General features: G+C 31.5%; 1 long non-coding RNA gene across 5 annotated transcripts in view; it reads right to left on the reverse strand.

Moving 5' to 3' along the window:
- Positions 1-303: 303 nt before the first annotated feature.
- The window catches only part of LOC111088947, a 25000-nt gene continuing 13054 nt past the window's right edge, over positions 304-12249 (reverse strand). For 3 of the 5 annotated variants that reach the window (XR_002613316.1, XR_002613318.1, XR_002613317.1), the window contains 2 exons: positions 7120-7188; positions 304-677 (listed from right to left, as the gene is read on the reverse strand). This is a non-coding gene — a long non-coding RNA (uncharacterized LOC111088947). The remainder of the gene's footprint in view (positions 678-7119; positions 7189-12249) is intronic. The other 2 variants (XR_002613320.1, XR_002613319.1) reach the window with 2 other exon arrangements.

Here is a 12249-nt window from a genome sequence, read left to right on the forward strand (position 1 = left end):
GAATGGTAAAAAAGGTTTATTAACATTTGTAAAATCTTAACATAAATCAAACCAGTATTTAAAAGTTATGACACGTCACAGAAACGCTCTCTTGAAATAGAAATTAGGCCTCATTACTGTCATTATATCAGTGAAATAGAAATAGGTCACGGATGGTGTGGTAGTCTCAAGTGCACTGACATCTCTTAAGAGTAACCAGGTAAATTACGCAAAAATTATAAGCGGTTTGACAGAAAGTGTACTGTGAAGCAACTCTCCAGCTTTGACTGAGTTCGAAGAGTGAAAGAAACTGGACATAATGCATAACAATATGAAACATTTTTATTAATACACAAAATATAAAGTTAACAAGTCTGTACGATAAACGGTGTCTTTTCTCGAGCTTCCAATGATCTCTGTGAAGAATCAAGAATCTGTTAAAGAACTGCTCCTGACTAAGAAAACAAAGCATTATATACAAGAAACAACAATGCTATTCTTCTCAGTACGTACATGTATACTACCCAATTGCTGTTGGTCCTTCCTATCGAAGAATAAGAGAAGTTGTAACATCAAAGTATCAGCTGATCCGCCAGTGGAAGAAGATTGCTTTCTTTCACATAGCATGTTCTACCAGCATCTTCCCCACCAGCAGGCACACATGACGTCCTAGGTGAATGGGCCAATACAACAGATAACTAGAGAAAAAGAAACATAACTACTGTTACAACTACTTTCTTGGCCAAGGTTAATCTACATATACTGTGATTTTTTTCTATTAAATACGAGGTATAAAACAGTTAATATGCCTGCATACTACAACGGTTACAAAAATAGATTTCTCTTCAACTACAAAAGACAGAATAGAACAAGATGAGAAAGTATAAATGGTCAGTGTCGCGCTCACTATCTAAAGCAGAAGGATAAGCATGGCATAGCTGGGGAAGAATCGAAGTAAGGCCAAGGAAACAAATCAGAAGAGATGGGTCATATAGGAGAGGAATGGTTCGGGAGGAGAAACCATGACACCTAAATAAATGAGGATGGAATAAATACGAAAGTGGTTAAAAATCCTTTGGAAAAGAAACATATCAAGGAAGAAGGAAAACGAAGAAACTAAAAACCAAAAATTGTTTGCAAAACGCGGAAACATCTTTTATACTGCCAAAGGAGGAAATAGAGAGAGAGAACGAGGAAATTTTATAAATGAAAGACTGATAGAAAATTATTTACGAAAAACGTTGAAATGATTAAAGGTCACAGTAGAAGAAGCCGTTGATAGCGAAGAAGTGTGCAAATAGAAAGTCTAAGACCAAATTTAGTCTATTTAAATATAGGTAAAAAAAAAGTAATCATATCATACGACTGAGTAGATGAAAATGTTCTGGATTTTAAAAACTGTAATTGAAAAATACCTGTCAAAATAATGAATGAATCATACGTTTGATGACTTTGAGATTAATATGAATACCGCATTCGTTAAGAATTTAATACACAATGATGAAGTACTCTCAGATACGCCGAAACCCTATAGGTAAGAACAATAACTAACAGAACATCCTATTTGTTAAGCGTTTTATCAATAATGGAGAGGCTCAGAGCCTCAGATACACCGATAACCTTCAGGTAGAATAATAAGTACAATAACTGTAAGAACGATAAAGAATATATATATATATATATATATAAATACTTATAATGCTGTTAAATACATTAATTGTCAATTAAATCATCACTATAAAACAATAATGAACTTAATACAAAACGAAAACAACGTTATAATGAGACTGAAAATTCAAAATTATTCTTCCATTATCAGTACTCGTTGTCTTCTTTAAGTCATGACGGATAACGTCTGTGGCCATAGCACCCAAACGCGTTGGGGATATTCCATCTGTCAGACAAGATCTAGGTGCCCATGTCAAAGTAGCCAGCAACTAAGGAGAATCAGTTAAGAGTTAGATGTCGAGTGGTTGAACCCACGACGTCTCAACTCCTACTGCCTTTCGCTGTCTGCAGCCAGTTACCCTTAATATTTAGATATAAACTTAAAGTAGAATTAAACCACCCTAAAATTCAACGTCAAATGTTATTCGAATAAGAGCGTGAACGAGAATGGTCGGTCTTTAAGCCACAAATCAAATTATATGGATTTCATAGTTTTTGGAAGTTCAAAGAAGTTTGTGCATATTCCATATGTATAAAACTTTGAAGTTCTGATTTAGAAAATCCTAAATCTGATCAACTAAGCTACTTTTTCCTGGAGCTAATTTGATTCGTTTCAAAAATATATCCACATAACCAAAAAACATAACCCAATAAAATGGAAACTTGGACAATAGTTATATATTAACAGAAAACTAACGAGACTACCCATTCTTATCAATATAGTTGACTAGGTTACTGACAGTCACTCCAAAACTTTGAACATTTACATACATTTTCTTTAAGTATTATTTTTCCTAGTTTTAAATTTCTCTTGTACGTATTTAGTCATAAAAAAAAGGCTTTTAGTTTAGTCTTTTGCTAATAAAAATCGTTAAGATGATGCACAAAACCAGTCTAAAATTAATATTTTTGAATATTAAATTGTTATTTAAGTTTTTGTGGTACTCCTGATACATGAGAAGTATATATTATAAAATTATCATAAAAATATATAAATTTAAACGAGAGATCAGGCTTTGGATCTATTTTCATACAATAACATTGTATGCATGCCTTATTTCTCATCAATATTTTTTTTACTTGAAAAATATAAGTACATTATTTCTATGTTTTATGCTTATCTATACAATATGTTCGTAAACCCTGTGAGTCAACTAGGCTAATAACACAGACCTGCGAATTTAAACTTCATAAAAGTTGTTCTGGTGTTAATAACTGATTTTCTATAATTCAGCTACGCAGATTTCGAAAATATATTCTTTTTTTTTCTATCATGTAAGTTTTTTTTTTACAAATCGGGAAGAAAAAAACTAACTTAGATCAAATTATTATTTCGTTTACCAAAATGAGCATTTTATTATTACTATTATTATTGTTAACAAAAATACAAACTAAAGAAAAGAGAAGAACACTGGTGTCAAACGAATGCATCCTCATTCATCCCGATGTTTTGTGAAATCTATGTCTTTTAGTTTCAAAACTACATGTTGTGATCTTTCTTTTATGTATTGCGTTATGACGTTTTGTGAAAAATATGTACGTGACAGAGAAAAATTGATATGATTTTCTGATTCGGCGTACAGGACTTACTGTAGAACATGTAACAAATTCAAGGCAGGAAAACCATCGCATGCTTGTATAATAAGAACACAGAAAGTTTTTAACATGTTAAAGCAACTTAATAAGTTTTAACAAGGAAGCAATAACATTTTTAAAAACAGTAAATCATATATTTTCTATTCAAATATTAAGCTTTACAGCAGTTATATTTGTAACATAGGCTAGAGGACTTTCTTCCAATTTTTTTTTTTACAGTAATCCGTTTTTAGTGTCATGAAAGTAAAAATATAAAACTCAACAAATATGGTAAACTGGAATTGTACATTAACAAATAAAGTCAACATTATTTATAATGTTCTTTAATCCGGGAGTTCATATCATCACAATTAGAATATCCAACAATACACTGTATTATATGAAAGAACAGAAGTGGTTAAGGACAACAACTTATCTACAATACATTTCATTCAATTGTTTTATACGATTATATACTTTTTACACTCTTTATACACATTATATGAATACATAATCTTCCATTTAATGGGGAAATCATGATGTAGACGTGCAACAAGTTTAAACACTAAATAAACTATTTGAGTCCCAATGTTACACCTGCGCACTGGTGACTGGGCCACAGACACAGTATATGTTTAAACTTGGGTTAACATGTGGTTCTATGATGATAATACATTACACAACACGTGTATGTTTTGTTAAGATAAAACTTCTTTATTGAAAGAATAGCTTCTTATTTTAGGATTTCAATGATGTTCAAAACCTACTTTTATATGTAGTAAGTTGAGTAGTATCATCTTTATCTCTAAAATCATTGTATTGTTCATTGTACAAGTTATTTTTCTTTCAACATAACTTTAAAGTACAAGTATAAAGAGTTACTATAGTTGTATGTATGTATTGAAAAAAAGCAATGTATTTAACATGCCAAAAATTCAATAGGCACCCAGAGAAAAGCTCTGTAGAAAACAATTTATTAAAAGTATAAAAGCTCAGTTCTGAGATATGTAAATATTTAATACATAGTGCAAAGTCATATCCACCTTTTACTTATTTTAATTTCAAATTGACTCTATCAATAAATTAGCCACACAGCATGAAGTTCATACTACACCAGACAAAACAATTAAAATGTAATTACACCTTGTTATGACAAGGCAAACCAATGATATGAAATAATGTCAGTTTCCTTCCCTGCAGTGAGTGCTATGAAAATCAGGTCATTCAGCCTATACTATATCTGTAGTGGTTATACACAACTTTTCTTTGTTCTTACTTTAAAGTAAATCACAAAATATAAAGGGCCCCAACTTGCTCAAGAATCATAGCTAGACCTCTAAAAAGTTATTTGGATGTTTTACTCCCTTTGAGAGTCATCAGACAAATGGAAGTTGGCCAATCATAGAAGACTCATGAACTGGCTACAAGTACCTCAAGATTTCATTAACAGAATAAACAATCCCTTCCAAATAAATGTAAACAGTTGCTCGGACACCTGCAGTTCTGGCTCACTGCAGTGAATCAAATGTTTTTGGAAGTTACTAAAATTTAAGTAATACTTTCATATTTTGATAATAAAGTTAGTAAAAAAAAACGATCTTTACATTCCAGATAATTATAAGTAATGTACATCAAATGTTAGTATGGTAATACTATAATATTAGAACAACAGTGGAACAATAATAATATTCTATACATTGTTAGAAGCATGTTACAGCAAAAATATAACATCAGAAACAGTTTAATAATTTAAGAAATACTGTAATATCAAACAGTTTACTAGCCCTGAGAAACCACAAAGGTGAAATGTCAGTTGATATAAATGTTCTCTTATAATTATCCGAAATGTAAAGGCCTTTTTTTTTCTAACTTTATTATCAAAATGAGTAAGTCCCTATAGTATGCACTACAGATTCAAAAAGACAACATTTTGTAGATGAACAAACTTACTTTTTTAGTTTAAAGATAAAACATCTAATGTTGTATATATGAATTTCCTTGTCGTGTTTATAATACTAGCTATATAGGATCTACTACTAGATGGCTAGAAACTATAGTGCAGGAACATGAAAACCTCCCAGTGACAACAATTTGAGTATACAAGATCATGTTGTGCATAGTTGCAACATGGAAGTAAGCAATGCTCACTTCTAGGTTATGGCTAGAAGCAACAATGAAAGCATTCTATATATTAAAGAAACTTTGTTAATTAAGCAGCTAAAGAACCAAATAAATGAAGCTGAATTATCTATGGAACTGTAATTAAAACTGTGGTGAATCACTGAAAGTTTTTTCACATACTGGAAGTCAACCGTATATGATGTTCTACTTGAAAATGGGCTTTGAATTAGTCCAAAAGCTTGTTACATTTCAAGACTTTTCCAATTTTAGTTAAGTTACTTTTTTAAGTTAAAGTGATTTTAATTAGTGTATGCATTGTGATGAAGAAGAGGTGTTTTATTTGAATTGTATATTTGAATTTTTAATATTTAAGGTTTTATTTGTTATGAGGTAAACTGCAATACTTGAAACACAAGGTGGAGGTTTTAGGTTTTAATTAATTTATGTGTATGTACTGTGAAAAGGAGGAGATTTTAAATATTGTTTTTATTTGAATAGATATGTTGTGATATTTAACTTTTTGTGTTATTATGATATAATTTATGGTGTATAATGTGGGGTATACTTTTACTTGTAGTCAAACTTATCATGCTTTAATTTAAAAAACATATACCTGTTGTAAAAATGGATGTGGAATTTTGGTATTAATGTTGTGCGGGTTACATTATAAATTTTTGATGAGTGTAAAAGCTAAAAGTTCCCCAAAATTGGTTAAAGTTTCTGTTAGGCAGTTTAATTTATGTTAGACAATTTCAACAATGTAAAAAAAAGTTATTAAATTTTGAAATTAAAGAGAAAAACAAGGCATACACATCAGTTTGAAGAAGTTTGTTTGATTCTTAAACGGAAGGTCAGTAAATGAGATTATGTTCATTTATACAATTAAATCTGTACACAAAGTAATAGCTGTTTGTTTAAATGCAGGCAAAAACAGTTAAATAAATTAAACCAGTTGAGAAAGCAGCTATGTTTTATTATTTATCCAGGTAAAATCATACGTATTTTGTCTATTTATAAGCTAGATGGAAATGAAAAGAAAGTGATGTTACAAGGTTTGAAATTTGCCATACTACCTGCTAAATATAAATCTGAAAGTTAATTGTTACTCTTCAAATGTTTACTTAAACAGGTCTTTAAACAACAGTACAGATTTATTAGCTTCAAATAACTAAAATCATAACTTTAGATATTCTAATATTAATAAAGAGAATCTAGGTAATAACAACAAGGGTAAAAAGACAATGGGAAAAAAAGACAAAGAAAATTACATAAAAAAGTCCTAAAAGTATTTTGAAAAACAGTATCAATAACAACTAAGCCAAGCCTAAGCCAATTATTGAAACCATGTAAACCAACTGAGTTAATGATTAAGCTGTTTTTAATACAGTTTTCTAATCAATGGCTTCCCCTTATTGTTCAACATTTGCTATTAACAACAGAGCAATTCTTTCAGGGGATTGGCCACTGCATACGAATATCAGTATATAACTGAGCCCACTTAACTACATGAGATTTGAATGCTGGTGCTGAATATATTTAGTACGGACAGTTTAACTTGTGACAGAATATACTTATATTATAGCATATTTATGTTAGATTTTACAATTTAACTTGTGAAATATCTGTACAACTACAGCATATTTACAGAATTAATTCATAACAGGGTTTATGCAAGTATGTGATAATAAAAAAGTAAAATGCTTATTTCAGAATTTGTCATTTTACAACATTCCTAAAATACATGACTTTTTTTAATCACTTTTTTTACTTTTTTACCTCTTTGTGTAATTTTCTTTGTCTTTTTTTTCTGATTGCCTTTTTTTACCTTCGTCTTTATTGCCACCACTGTAATAAAGAAGTATTGGATGCAGTTATAAAAATAAGAAAAAATAAGCACATTATGATAATGAAACCTGATAAAGGAAATAGTGTTGTAGTGTTATCTTCAATTAATCTGATTTCCTTCTAAAAATAGAATGTATTTTGAATGAAAATACTAAATTCAAAAAACTTGAAAGTGATCTTATTAAAACCAGGGAAAATCTATTATAATAATACACATTTTATTTGTCCTGAAAATGTGTGCTCACTTCATTTCAATAGATATAAACAAAAGGCAGATTTAAATATAATCTAGTAGACATTTTGTACAATATATTAAAAGTGTATCAAAGTTTTTAAAAATATCTAATGTTACATCACAGAATAACACTAAGCTTATTTATTGACAGTCTTAAGTACAGTTAAGTTTAGCCCTAACTAAAGCAAACAATGTACACAATTTACAATGTTAATTTATCTCTTTATCAAATATAAGCTGTACTTAATAATGGCTTAAGTATTGTTAGGATTAAGACAAGTGGACTTGTAGATTTCAATAACTATGATTGCAAATCTTTTGTATTATTCTAGCAATTCTGTATTTAAAAAGAGTGCTGTTTGCAGTAAAATATTAATTTGACCACTAATATTTTGTGAGTCTCTGTCAGTAGATTATAAAAGTTGTTATAGAAATTAAAAAGATAATCTATTGCCAACTAGGAATATTTTAAGATAAGACCTTTTGGATGCCTTCAGATTATTTATATGGTAGTTCAAGGATGCATAAAGAAGGTTGTTCAGTTAAGCCTATTATGTCAGATATAGGTGCTTTTCATCATGAATAAATAGACTTCTTAGTGGAATTTTTGGATCCATTTACTCATACTAAGTATGATATCATAAAAGATAGTTTTATGTTTTCCAGTGATATTCAGGATCTAAAATTTGATAGAAATGTAAACAGTGCTAGTTTGGACATTGAATCTTTGTATAAGAACATTTCTCTGAAGGAGAAATTGCAGCCGATAACTAATTTAATTTATGCAAATGAAAGTGAGATGATGACATTCCCCAAACCACCTTTACAGCAACTATCGGAATTTGGCATCAAAGAAACACATGGTACAATGAGTGACGAATTTAGTGAAGGCAAAACTGATTAAATTATGAACAAATCCTACCAAGAAGCTGTGTATGTTACTGAAGAAATTACAATAGAAGTGGTAGCTTAAAACATTAAAAAAATGTTTGTAAAATATTATTCTGCACTTAATAATTAATACTTAAGTGTACATAATATAATATATAACTGTAGGTTTTCTGTTGTGTCTACTATATTTGTTATGCAAGTTGTAAAAGACTGCAAGTAAAACTTAAAAGTACTGTTGTAACCTATATTCTTAGTGTCATAAGTTAAATGTTAGCTAGAAGGAGATGAGGGTCTTAATGATGATAAGAACAAAAGGGTTAATACGACAGGCCTAGAACTTCTGGAAAACTATGAATGTGACAGTATTCTAGCACATTAAAAGTTTGATTATAACTACCAGGATAGTTGAGGGATGATAAAGACAGACAGAGTGATGTCATAATAGATTGTGAACTAGTCAGTGTTAGTTATCACGGTTGCTTTGTACAAGTTAGTCGATTTGTTTTACTTCAGGTAACATCATTTGTAATGTAGGCTTACAGCAATTTAAGGATGTGTACCAGTGTTTAAATCTGTAGAAACTTTAAAGGAAGAAATAAAGTAATTTATTATTACATGGACTGAGCATTGAGTTATTTTCACAAGATAATTGAAAAGAACTAAACTAATACCACACATTTCAAATTTGATTATCATTATTTTAGATAGTAATATCACAATACTGTGGCAGGGAGCTGGTGATACTATATTATTTTGAATAAACAGTAAGTCTACTAGGTTACATCTGTGGAGGATCAAAGCAACTTTCCCTCTTTGCATGCAGCTGTTTTCAGAACTTACAGCATAAAAATATCAGAGCACAAAAAAACAATGTAGGTCAAATCACTTCTGAAAACTTTATAATCCACAATAGCTGATAGAAAACTGATGAAGTTACACCTTGCCAAATATATTTGTGAAATGCTTTTTAGACCTCAAAAATAAACAGAAAATTTTTAGGGTTATAAATTTTGGAAAAAGTGAATCTCTGACCTAAAATATGTTTTTACCAACTAATGACAAGAGAATTAACACAAGTGTTCAAAATTTGGCAACTTTGTTAATGAATGCATCTGTCCTGCAAAGAGCCACAAATTTGTTCCTGCCTGGCATAACTTTTTTCTTTAGAATATTTCTAACATAACAGATCACTGTGATACCCTTGATCACCCTTACTAACCAACTTACTTGACACCCCCACTATTTCTATACCCAGAAATCACATGGGTAAACTTAGTACAATCCTATCATGCGTAAACATAAAAGATATTTAGCTCTTCAAAGTTTTGTCTATCAGGATCCTGTATGTGAGCTGGACAGTGAGATTTGACCAGCATTCTTAATAAAACAGCAACTACCCCAAAGTAGAATGCAAAAACCAGTGAGAAAATGATACCAGAAAGAGTCAGTGGTTACTATTTTATACAGGATACCTTTTCTACAGAGTATCTGAAAAGTCTAGAACCATGAGCAATTTGCAGTTTTTCTTAATTTCGAATATATGACTGGTTATGGCACTGTCAAAGTGTGAGAAGGTAGAGTGAATCCTGCTGTGTAGCAGAGAAGGTTGCTGCCAAATTTAATGCACACCATCCACAGAGAGAGAGAAAGAATAATATTACTCACATTGCTATTGGGAAGTTGTTAGCTAAATTTAAGGAAATGAATGTCAAATCATTGACAATGACATAAATATGCTTCACAGTGTTTAAAGAGAATGGAAACACCATCTCCAAACTTGTTTTTAATTACACGGATGACATGTGAAACACATTCTGTACAATTCGTTAAAGCACCTATGGTTCCAGACTTTTTAGACACCCTGTAGTTTTATACACAGTATTTCTAAATTCATTAAGTACAAATAATAATTATTGAACTTGATTTAACTGCATGGAATAACTAAGGCAAGTGAAATAAATGCTGATATTCTTTTTCTTCCTCATATAAAATGTACATACATGTCAAGTTTTATGTATGGACCATATTCTTTATAGTAGGAGTCTGTGATTTGTTGGTGATAACTTTCAACAATAAACAAACAGCAACACTGTCCACTTGTTTTAAGATAATATATTAAAACAAGTAAAACATATATACAAATGTTTGTTACATTGTTGGTTATCACAACTGTATTCAGTGCTTTAAATAATTGTCTCTTTCTGGACGAAATTAACCATGCTTCCTACTCTGTTATTACAATACAGTCTGTGATAATTTCACTTTAAAATCACCAATATAACTGTTTGTTACTACAGTTGTATCCAGAGCTTTAAATAATTGTCTCGTTTTTTCTTCAAAGTCCACACAGTCTGGTTCAATTACTTTAGAACACAATGAACAAGACGAATTATTCTTCTCTACTCTGTTATTAGAATAAAATCTGTGAAAAGTTCACTATAAAAATCGCCACTATATGCTCTTTATGGCTAGATTCACAATCATGTAGTCTAGATCTATCTATCAACTAAATTTGCGATGCATATTTATACCCCAACAGTGGTCTAGAACATTCCACATGCTACTAAATATTATGATGCAATAATACTCAATTAAAACAATAGGCAAAACTCATAACGTTTTTGTAACATGATGCAATAATATAACAATCACCAATTCATAAATAGCGAACTACACAAAGTATGATTCATAAACAGTTATGTAAACAAACTTGCAATAAACTATTGCTTCTAAAACTAATTAAATTTAACACTCACTTTAAACTGAAACAGTCGTGTATACCTAACAATAAACTCCTCTTTAAGAAACATATTTACAATATTTTGTATACTATATACAGAGACAATTTGAGTTCATGCACAAAGTTTGTCAAACACTCTGCACCAACATTTGATGTCCTCTTGATGGCCTCAGTATGGAACCAGTAGTTCTGGGGGTACAACACTCACTTCAGGATCTTTACACTGGATAATGGACTCCTTCCAGTTGAGGTAGTTCTGGAAATCCTGAATGGCAAATATGATGGCCAGGCACTCTCATTCAATCACAAAGTACTTCTTCTCACTACTCAACAGCTTTTTACTGATGTAAATTATGGGAAACAGTCCATCTACATGTTCTTGCAGAAATACTGCTCCAAGTCCAAGGATGGAAGCATAGGCCTGAATGATGAACAGTTTGTTGAAGTCTAACACTCTGAGGATTAGCAAACTTTCTAACATGTTCATCAACTTCTGGAATGCCATCTGCTGTGGCTGTTCCCACTTCACCTTGTTGGGTTGGCCTTTCTTGGTCAGGTAAGTCACTGGTGCAGTGACTTCAGCGTAGTTTGGGATGAACTTTCTACAGTATTCCACTAACCCAAGGAAGGATCTTACTTGCTGCTTGGTAGTCAGAGTTGGTTCTTTTTATATTCAGGTTAGCTTCTCCTCTTCCATGGCTATTTGTCGGTCACCCACCTTATGACCAACGAAGTCCAGTACAGAATAACCAATGTAGCACTTAGATGGTCTGTTGGTCAGACCTGCTGCTATCACTCACCAAAACAGCTCTCTTCAGGTAGTCTTTCCATTTGGCTGTGTGGGTAAGAATGTCATCCACATCATGCTCAATGTTGATGGGTTTGTGCAACATCTTCCTCATCATGCAGCCGAATGTCGCTGTTGAGTTGACTAACCCAAATGACATTCTCTTGAACTGGTAGCATCTGTATGGTGTCACAAAGGCTGTCTTCTCTTTAGGTTCTGTCTCCATCAAGATCTGCCAGTAACCTGTGCCAGCTCTTGCAGGCTCCCCCCTTTAGCACGGACTCTCGTCCTGAACCTAGACCTGTAGACTTCCGACTGATTTTGGGTTCTGTACCTGAGTTCTAGAGCCGCTACCAGTGCTCTATAGTTGTGTCTGTCGGCTGCTGACAACTGTCTAAGTATTTCCAG

Source organism: Limulus polyphemus, unplaced genomic scaffold (assembly GCF_000517525.1).
Source record: "Limulus polyphemus unplaced genomic scaffold, Limulus_polyphemus-2.1.2 Scaffold4836, whole genome shotgun sequence".
Classification (NCBI taxonomy): domain Eukaryota; kingdom Metazoa; phylum Arthropoda; class Merostomata; order Xiphosura; family Limulidae; genus Limulus; species Limulus polyphemus.